This window comes from Schistocerca americana, chromosome X (assembly GCF_021461395.2).
Source record: "Schistocerca americana isolate TAMUIC-IGC-003095 chromosome X, iqSchAmer2.1, whole genome shotgun sequence".
Classification (NCBI taxonomy): domain Eukaryota; kingdom Metazoa; phylum Arthropoda; class Insecta; order Orthoptera; family Acrididae; genus Schistocerca; species Schistocerca americana.
Window position 1 is genome coordinate 11,670,137 of NC_060130.1, and position 11,416 is coordinate 11,681,552.

The window sequence follows — 11,416 nt, forward strand, 5'->3', positions numbered from 1 at the left end:
TAGATTCCGATTCTTCACTCCAGGTTTACTGTATCCCTCTGTCCTTCTTATTGACGAGGAAACACAGAAATTGCATCGGAATTAAATACAAAAGGCACAATGCCGATTAAGAACAAGGAAACTGACTCTTCTTACTGTCTATGTTTTGAACCATTCCAGTGAAACTAGTTATAGATTCCGATGCTTCACTTCAGGTTTACTGTATCCCTCTGACCTTCGTATTGACGATGAAACACAGAAACTTCATCGGAATTGAATACATAAGGCACAATTACGACTTAAGTACAAGAAAACTGACTCTTGTTACTGTCAAATGTTTTGAACCATTCCTGTGACACTAGTTATAGATTCCGATGCTTCACTTCCGGTTTACTGTATCCCTCTGACCTTCTTATTGACGATGAAACACAGATATTGCGTCGGAACCAAATACAAATGGCACAATGACGACCTAAGTACAAGAAAACTGATTCTTCTTACTGTCTATGCTTTGAACCATTCCTGTGACACTAGTTATAGATTTCGATGCTTCACTTCAGGTTTACTGTATTCCTCTGACCCTCTTAGAGACGATAAAACTCAGAAATTGCATCGGAATTAAATATAAAAGGCACAATGCCGACATAAGTACAAGAAAACTGACTCTTCTTACTGTCTATGTTTTGAACCATTCCTGTGACACTAGTTATAGATTACGATGCTTCACATCAGGTTTACTGCATACCTCTGACCTTCTTATTGTTGATGAAACACAGAAATTGCACCGGAATTAAATACAAAAGGCACAACGCCGACTTAAGTACAAGAAACTATCTCTTCTTACTGTCTATGTTTTGATCCACTCCTGTGACACTAGTTATAGATTCCGATGCTTCACTTCAGGATTACTGTATCCCTCTGACCTTCATATTGACGATGAAACATAGAAATTGCATCGGAATTAAATAGAAAAGGAACAATGCCGACTTAAGTACAATAATACTGACGCTTCTTACTGTCTATGTTTTGAACCATTCCTGTAACACTAGTTATAGATGCCGATGCTTCGCTTTAGGTTTACTGTATCCCTCTGACCTTCTTATTGACGATGAAACACAGATATTGCATCGGAAGTAAATAGAAAAGGCACAATGCCGAATTAAGTACAAGAAAACTGACTCTTCTTACTGTCTATGTTTGAACCATTCCTGTGACACTAAATAGTGATTCCGATGCTTCACTTCAGGTTTACTCTATCCCTCGGACCTTCTTATTGACGATGAAACACAGAAATTGCATCGGAATTGAATACAAAAAGCACAATGCCAACTTAAGTACAAGAAAACTGACTCTTCTTACTGTCTATGTTTTGAACCATTCATGTGACACTAGTTGTAGATTCCGATGCTTCACTTCAGGTTTACTGTATCCCTCTGACCTTCTTACTGACGATGAAACACAGAAATCGCATCGGAATTAAATACAAAAGGCACAATGCCTACTTAAGTTCAAGAAAACTCACTCTTCTTACTGTCTAAGTTATGAACCATTCCTGTGACACTAGTTATAGATTCCGATGCTTCACTTCAGGTTTATCGCATCCCTCTGACCTTCGTATTGACGATGAAACACAGAAATTGCATCGGAATTAAATAGAAAAGACACAATGCCGTTTTAACTACACGAAAACTGACTCTTCTTACTGTCAATGTTTTGAACCATTCCTGTGACACTAGTTAAAGATTCCGATGCTTCACCTCAGGTTTACTGTATTCCTCTGACCATCTTATTGACGATGAAACACAGAAATTCCAACGGAATTAAATACAAAAAGCACAATGCCGACTTAAGTTCAAGAAATCTGACTCTTCTTATTGTCTATGTTTTAAACCATTCCTGTGGCACTAGTTATAGATTCCGATGATTCACTTCAGGTTTACTGCATCCCTCTGACCTTCTTATTGACGATGAAACACAGAAATTGCATCGGAATTATACATAAAAGTCACAATGCCGACTTAAGTACTAGAAAACTGACTCTTCTTACTGTCTATGTTTTGAACCATTTCTGTGACAGTAGTTATAGTTGCCGATTCTTCACTTTAGGTTTACTGCATACCTCTGACCTTCTTATTGTTGATGAAACACAGAAATTGCACCGGAATTAAATACAAAAGGCACAACGCCGACTTAAGTACAAGAAACCTGACTCTTCTTACTGTCTATGCTTTGAACCATTCCTGTGACTATAGTTATAGATTCGATGCTTCACTTCAGGTTTACTGTATCCCTCTGACCTTCATATTGACGATGAAACACAGAAATTTCAGCGGAATTATATACAAAAGGCACAATGCCGCCTTAAGTACAAGAGAACTGACTCATCTTACTGTCTATGTTTTGAACCATTCCTGTGACACTAGTTATAGATTCCGATGCTCCCCTTCATTTTTACTGTATCCCTCTGACTTTCTTATTGACGATTAAACACAGAAATTGCATCTGAATTAAATAGAAAAGGCACAATGCCGACTTAAGGACAAGTAAACTGACTCTTCTTACTGTCTATGCTCTGAACCATTCGTGTGACTATAGTTATAGATTCGATGTTTCACTTCAGGTTTACTGTATCCCTCTGACCTTCATATTGACGATGAAACACAGAAATTTCAGCGGAATTAAATACAAAAGGCACAATGCCGCCTTAAGTACAAGAAAACTGTCTCTTCTTACTGTCTATGTTTTGAACCATTCCTGTGACACTAGTTATAGATTCCGAAGCATCACTTCAGCTTTACTGTATCCCTCTGACCTTCTTATTGACGATGAAACACAGAAATTGCATCGGAATTAAATACAAAAGGCACAATGCCGACTCAAGTACAAGAAGACTGGCTCTTCTTACTGTCTATGTTTAAACCATTTCTGTGACACTAGTTATAGATTCCGATGCTTTACTTCAGGTTTACCGTATCACTCTGACCTTCTTATTGACGATGAAACACAGACATTGCATCGGAATTAAATACATAAGGCACAATGCCGACTTAAGTACAAGAAAACTGACTCTTCTTACTGTCTATGTTTTGAACCATTCCTGTGGCACTAGTTATAGATTCCGATGCTTCACTTCAGGTTTACTGTATCCCTCTGACCTTCTTATTGACGATGAAACACAGATATTACATCGTAATTAAATACAAAAGGCACAATGCCGACTTAAGTACAAGAAAACTGACTCTTCTTACTGTCTATGTTTTGAACCATTCATGTGACACTAATTATAGTGTCCGATGCTTCACTTCACGTTTACTGTATCCCTCTGACCTTCTTATTGACGATGAAACACAGAAATTGCATCGGAATTAAATACAAAAGGCACCATGCCGACCGATGTACAAGAAAACTGATTCTTCTTACTGTTTATGTTTGAACCATTCCTGTGACACTAGTTATAGATTCCGATGCTTCACTTCAGGTTTACTGTATCCCTCTGAACTTCTTATTGATGATGAAACACAGAAATTGCATCGGAATTAAATACAAAAGGCACAGTGCCGTCTTAAGTACAAGAAAACTGACTCTTCTTACTGTCTATGTTTGAACCATTCCTGTGACACTAGTTATAGATTCGGATGCTTCACTACAGGTTTACTGTACTCCTCTGACCTTCTTATTGATGATGAAACACAGAAATTGTATCGGAATTAAATACAAAAGGCACAATGCCGACTTAAGTACAAGAAAACTGTCTCTTCTTACTGTCTATGTTTTGAACCATTCCTGTGACACTAGTTATAGATTCCCATGCTTTACTTCAGGTTTACTGTATCCCTCTGACCTTCTTAATGACGATGAAACACAGAAATTGCATCGGAGGTAAATACAAAAGCCACAATGCCGACTTAAGTACAAGAAAACTGACTCTTCTTACTGTCTAAGTTATGAACCATTCCTGTGACACTAGTTATAGATTCCGATGCTACACTTCAGGTTAACTGTATCCCTCTGACCTTCTTATTGACGATGAAACAAGGAAATTGCATCGGAATTAAATACAAAAGGCACAACGCTGACTTAAGTACAAGAAAACTGACTCATCTTACTGTCTATGTTTTGAACCCCTCCTGTGACACTAGTTATAGATTCCGATGCTTTACTTCAGGTTTACTGTATCCCTCTGACCTTCTTATTGACGATGAAACACAGAAATTTCATCGGAGTTAAATACAAAAGGCACAATGCCGACTTAAGTACAAGAAAACTGACTCTTCTTACTGTCTAAGTTATGAACCATTCCTGTGACACTAGTTATAGATTCCGAAGCTTCACTTCAGCTTTACTGTATCCCTCTGACCTTCTTATTGACGATGAAACACAGAAATTGCATCGGAATTAAATACAAAAGGCACAATGCCGACTCAAGTACAAGAAGACTGGCTCTTCTTACTGTCTATGTTTGAACCATTTCTGTGACACTAGTTATAGATTCCGTTGCTTTACTTCAGGTTTACCGTATCACTCTGACGTTCTTATTGACGATGAAACACAGACATTGCATCGGAATTAAATACAAAAGGCACAATGCCGACTTAAGTACAAGAAAACTGACTCTTCTTACTGTCTATGTTTTGAACCATTCCTGTGACACTAGTTATAGATTCCGATGCTTCACTTCAGTTTTACTGTATCCCTCTGACCTTCTTATTGACGATGAAACACAGATATTGCATCGTAATTAAATACAAAAGGCACAATGCCGACTTAAGTACAAGAAAACTGACTCTTCTTACTGTCTATGTTTTGAACTATTCATGTGACACTAATTATAGAGTCCGATGCTTCACTTCACGTTTACTGTATCCCTCTGACCTTCTTATTGACGATGAAACACAGAAATTGCATCGGAATTAAATACAAAAGGCACCATGCCGACCGATGTACAAGAAAACTGATTCTTCTTACTGTTTATGTTTGAACCATTCCTGTGACACTAGTTATAGATTCCGATGCTTCACTTCAGGTTTACTGTATCCCTCTGAACTTCTTATTGACGATGAAACACAGAAATTGCATAGGAATTAAATACAAAAGGCACAGTGCCGTCTTAAGTACAAGAAAACTGACTCTTCTTACTGTCTATGTTTGAACCATTCCTGTGACACTAGTTATAGATTCGGATGCTTCACTTCAGGTTTACTGTACTCCTCTGACCTTCTTATTGACGATGAAACACAGAAATTGCATGGGAGTTAAATACAAAAGGAACAATGCCGACTTAAGTACAAGAAAACTGTCTCTTCTTACTGTCTATGTTTTGAACCATTCCTGTGACACTAGTTATAGATTCCGATGCTTTACTTCAGGTTTACTGTATCCCTCTGACCTTCTTATTGACGACGAAACACAGAAATTGCATCGGAGGTAAATACAAAAGGCACAATGCCGACTAAAGTACAAGAAAACTGACTCTTCTTACTGTCTAACTTATGAACCATTCCTGTGACACTAGTTATAGATTCCGATGCTACACTTCAGGTTTACTGTATCCCTCTGACCTTCTTATTGACGATGAAACAAAGAAATTGCATCGGAATTAAATACAAAAGGCACAACGCTGACTTAAGTACAAGAAAACTGACTCATCTTACTGTCTATGTTTTGAACCTCTCCTGTGACACTAGTTATAGATTCCGATGCTTTACTTCAGGTTTACTGTATCCCTCTGACCTTCTTATTGACGATGAAACACAGAAATTGCATCGGAGTTAAATACAAAAGGCACAATGCCGACTTAAGTACAAGAAAACTGACTCTTCTTACTGTCTAAGTTATGAACCATTCCTGTGACACTAGTCATAGATTCCGATGCTACACTTCAGGTTTACTGTATCCCTCTGACCTTCTTATTGACGATGAAACACAGAAATTGCATCGGAATGAAATACAAAAGGCACAACGCCAACTCAAGTACAAGAAGACTGGCTCTTCTTACTGTCTATGTTTGAACCATTTCTGTGACACTAGTTATAGATTCCGATGCTTTACTTCAGGTTTACCGTATCACTCTGACCTTCTTATTGACGATGAAACACAGACATTGCATCGGAATTAAATACAAAAGGCACAATGCCGACTTAAGTACAAGAAAACTGACTCTTCTTACTGTCTATGTTTTGAACCATTCCTGTGACACTAGTTATAGATTCCGATGATTCACTTCAGGTTTACTGTATCCCTCTGACCTTCTTATTGACGATGAAACACAGAAATTGCATCGGAATTATATATAAAAGTCACAATGCCGACTTAAGTACAAGAAAACTGACTCTTCTTACTGTCTATGCTTTGAACCATTCCTGTGACACTAGTTATAGATTCGATGCTTCACTTCAGGTTTACTGTATCCCTCTGACCTTCATATTGACGAGGAAACACAGAAATTTCAGCGGAATTATATACAAAAGGCACAATGCCGCCTTAAGTACAAGAGAACTGACTCTCCTTACTGTCTATGTTTTGAACCATTCCTGTGACTCTAGTTATAGATTCCGATGCTTCACTTCATTTTTCTTGTATCCCTCTGACTTTCTTATTTACGATTAAACACAGAAATTGCATCGGAATTAAATAGATAAGGCAGAATGCCGACTTAAGTACAAGAAAACTGACTCTTCATACTGTCTATGCTTTGAACCATTCCTGTGACACTAGTTATAGATTCCGATGCTTCACTTCATTGTTACTGTATCCCTCTGACTTTCTTATTGACGATTAAACACAGAAATTGCATCGGAATTAAATAGTAAAGGCACAATGCCGTCTTAAGGACAAGAAAACTGACGCTTCTTACTGTCTATGCTTTGAACCATTCCTGTGACTATAGTTATAGATTCGATGCTTCACTTCAGGTTTACTGTATCCTTCTGACCTTCATATTGACGATGAAACACAGAAATTTCAGCGGAAATAAATACAAAAGGCACAATGCCGCCTTAAGTACAAGAAAACTGACTCTTCTTACTGTCTATGTTTTGAACCATTCCTGTGACACTAGTTATAGATTCCGAAGCTTCACTTCAGCTTTACTGTATCCCTCTGACCTTCTTATTGACGATGAAACACAGAAATTGCATCGGAATTAAATACAAAAGGCACAATGCCGACTCAAGTACAAGAAGACTGGCTCTTCTTACTGTCTATGTTATGAACCATTTCTTTGACACTAGTTATAGATTCCGATGCTTTACTTCAGGTCTACCGTATCACTCTGAACTCCTTATTGACGATGAAACACAGAAATTGCATCGGAATTAAATACAAATGGCACAGTGCCGATTTAAGTACAAGGAAACTTACTCTTCTTACTGTCTATGTTTGAACCATTCCTGTGACACTAGTTATAGATTCGGATGCTTCACTTCAGGTATACTGTATTCCTCTGACCTTCTTATTGACGATGAAACACAGAAATTGCATCGGAATTAAATACAAAAGGCACAATGCCGACCGATGTACAAGAAAACTGATTCTTCTTACTATTTATGTTTGAACCATTCCTGTGACACTAGTTATAGATTCCGATGCTTCACTTCAGGTTTACTGTATCCCTCTGAACTCCTTATTGACGATGAAACACAGATATTGCATCGGAATTAAATACAATTGGCACAGTGCCGACTTAAGTACAAGGAAACTTACTCTTCTTACTGTCTATGTTTGAACCATTCCTGTGACACTAGTTATAGATTCGGATGCTTCACTTCAGGTATACTGTATTCCTCTGACCTTCTTATTGACGATGAAACACAGAAATTGCATCGGAATTAAATACAAAAGGCACAATGCCGACTTAAGTACAAGAAAACTGTCTCTTCTTATTGTCTATGTTTTGAACCATTCCTGTGACACTAGTTATAGATTCCGATGCTTTACTTCAGGTTTACTGTATCCCTCTGACCTTCTTATTGACGATGAAACACAGAAATTGCATCGGAGTTAAATACAAAAGGCACAATGCCGACTTAAGAACAAGAAAAATGACTCTTCTTACTGTCTAAGTTATGAACCATTCCTGTGACACTAGTTATAGATTCCGATGCTACACTTCAGGTTTACTGTATCCCTCTGACCTTCTTATTGACGATGAAACACAGAAATTGCATCGGAATTAAATACAAAAGGCACAACGCTGACTTAAGTACAAGAAAACTGACTCATCTCACTGTCTATGTTTTGAACCATTCCTGTGACACTAGTTATAGATTCCGATGATTCACTTCAGGTTTACTGTATCCCTCTGACCTTCTTATTGACGATGAAACACAGAAATTGCATCGGAATTATATATAAAAGTCACAATGCCGACTTAAGTACAAGAAAACTGACTCTTCTTACTGTCTATGCTTTGAACCATTCCTGTGACACTAGTTATAGATTCGATGCTTCACTTCAGGTTTACTGTATCCCTCTGACCTTTATATTGACGAGGAAACACAGAAATTGCATCGGAATTAAATACAAAAGGCACAACGCTGACTTAAGTACAAGAAAACTGACTCATCTTACTGTCTATGTTTTGAACCTCTCCTGTGACACTAGTTATAGATTCCGATGCTTCACTTCATGTTTACTGTATGCCTCTGACCTTCTTATTGACGATGAAACACAGATATTGCAACGTAATTAAATACAAAAGGCACAATGCCGACTCAAGTACAAGGAAACTGACTCTCCTTACTTTCTATGTTTTGAACCATTCATGCGACACTAATTATAGAGTCCGATGCTTCACTTCAGGTTTACTGTATCCCTCTGACCTTCTTATTGACAATGAAACACAGAAATTGCATCGGAATTAAATACAAAGGGCACAATGCCGACCGATGTACAAGAAAACTAATTCTTCTTACTGTTTATGTTTGAACCATTCCTGTGACACTAGTGATTGATTCCGATGCTTCACTTCAGGTTTACTGTATCTCTCTGACCTTCTTATTGACGATGAAACACAGAAATTGCATCGGAATTAAATACAAAAGGCACAATGCCGACTTAAGTACAAGAAAACTGACTCTTCTTACTGTCTATGTTTGAACCATTCCTTTGACACTAGTTATAGATTCGGATGCTCCACTTCAGGTTTACTGTATCCCTCTGACCATCTTATTGTTGATGAAACACAGATATAGCATCGGAATTAAATACGAAAGACACAATGCCTACATAAGTACAAGAAAAATGACTCCTCTTACTGTCTATGATTTCAACCACTCCTGTGACACTAGTTATAGATTCCGATGCATCTCTTCAGGTTTACTGTATTCCTCTGTCCTTCTTATTGAAGATGAAACACAGATATTGCATCGGAATTAAATACAAAGGGCACAACGCCGACTTAAGTACAAGAAAACTGACTCTTCTTACTGTCTATGTTTTGATCCACTCCTGTGACACTAGTTATAGATTCCGATGCTTCACTTCAGGTTTACTGTATCCCTCTGTCCTTCTTATTGACGATGAAACATAGAAATTGCATCGGAGTTAAATAGAAAAGGAACAATGCCGACTTAAGTACAACAATACTGACGCTTCCTACTGTCTATGTGTTGAACCATTCCTGTGACACTAGTTATAGATGCCGATGCTTCACTTTAGGTTTACTGTATCCCTCTGACATTCTTATTGACGATGAAACACAGAAATTGCATCGGAAGTAAACAGAAAAGGCACAATGCCGACTTCAGTACAAGAAAACTGACTCATATTACTGTCTATGTTATGAACCTTTCCTGTGACACTAGTTTTAGATTCCGATGCTTCACTTCAGGTTTACTGTATCCCTCTGACCTTCTTATTGAAGATGAAACACAGATATTGCATCGGAATTAAATAAAAAGGCACAATGCCGACCGATGTACAAGAAAACTGATTCTTCTTACTATTTATGTTTGAACCATTCCTGTGACACTAGTTATAGATTCCGATGCTTCACTTCAGGTTTACTGTATCCCTCTGACCTCCTTATTGACGATGAAACACAGAAATTGCATCGGAATTAAATACAAATGGCACAGTGCCGACTTAAGTACAAGAAAACTGACTCTTCTTACTGTCTATGTTTGAACCATTCCTGTGACACTAGTTATAGATTCGGATGCTTCACTTCAGGTATACTGTATTCCTCTGACCTTCGTATTGACGATGAAACACAGATATTGCATCGGAATTAAATACAAACGGCACAATGCCGACCGACGTACAAGAAAACTGATTCTTCTTACTATTTATGTTTGAACCATTCCTGTGACACTAGTTATAGATTCCGATGCTTCACTTCAGGTTTACTGTATACCTCTGAACTCCTTATTGACGATGAAACACAGAAATTGCATCGGAATTAAATGCAAATGGCACAGTGCCGACTTAAGTACAAGAAAACTGACTCTTCTTACTGTCTATGTTTGAACCATTCCTGTGACACTAGTTATAGATTCGGATGCTTCACTTCAGGTATACTGTATTCCTCTGACCTTCTTATTGACGATGAAACACAGAAATTGCATCGGAATTAAATACAAAAGGCACAATGCCGACTTAAGACAAGAAAACTGTCTCTTCTTATTGTCTATGTTTTGAACCATTCCTGTGACACTAGTTATAGATTCCGATGCTTTACTTCAGGTTTACTGTATCCCTCTGACCTTCTTATTGACGATGAAATACAGAAATTGCATCGGAGTTAAATACAAAAGGCACAATGCCGACTTAAGTACATGAAAACTGACTCTTCTTACTGTCTAAGATATGAACCATTCCTGTGACACTAGTTATAGATTCCGATGCTACACTTCAGGTTTACTGTATCCCTCTGACCTTCTTATTGACGATGAAACACAGAAATTGCATCGGAATTAAATACAAAAGGCACAACGCCGACTTAAGTACAAGAAAACTGACTCATCTTACTGTCTATGTTTTGAACCTCTCCTGTGACACTAGTTATAGATTCTGATGCTTCACTTCATGTTTACTGTATCCCTCTGACCTTCTTATTGACGATGAAACACAGAAATTGCATCGGAATTAAATACTAAAGGCACAATGCCGACTTAAGTACAAGAAAACTGACTCTTCTTACTGTCTATGTTTGAACCATTCCTGTGACACTAGTTATAGATTCGGATGCTCCACTTCGGGTTTACTGTATTCCTCTGACCTTCTTATTGACGATGAAACACAGAAATTGCATCGGAATTAAATACAAATGGCACAATGCCGACTTAAGAACAAGAAAACTGACTCATCTTATTGTCTATGTTTTGAACCATTCCTGTGACACTAGTTATAGATTCCGATGCTTTACTTCAGGTTTACTGTATCCCTCTGACCTTCTTATTGACGATGAAACACAGAAATAGCATCGGAATTAAATACA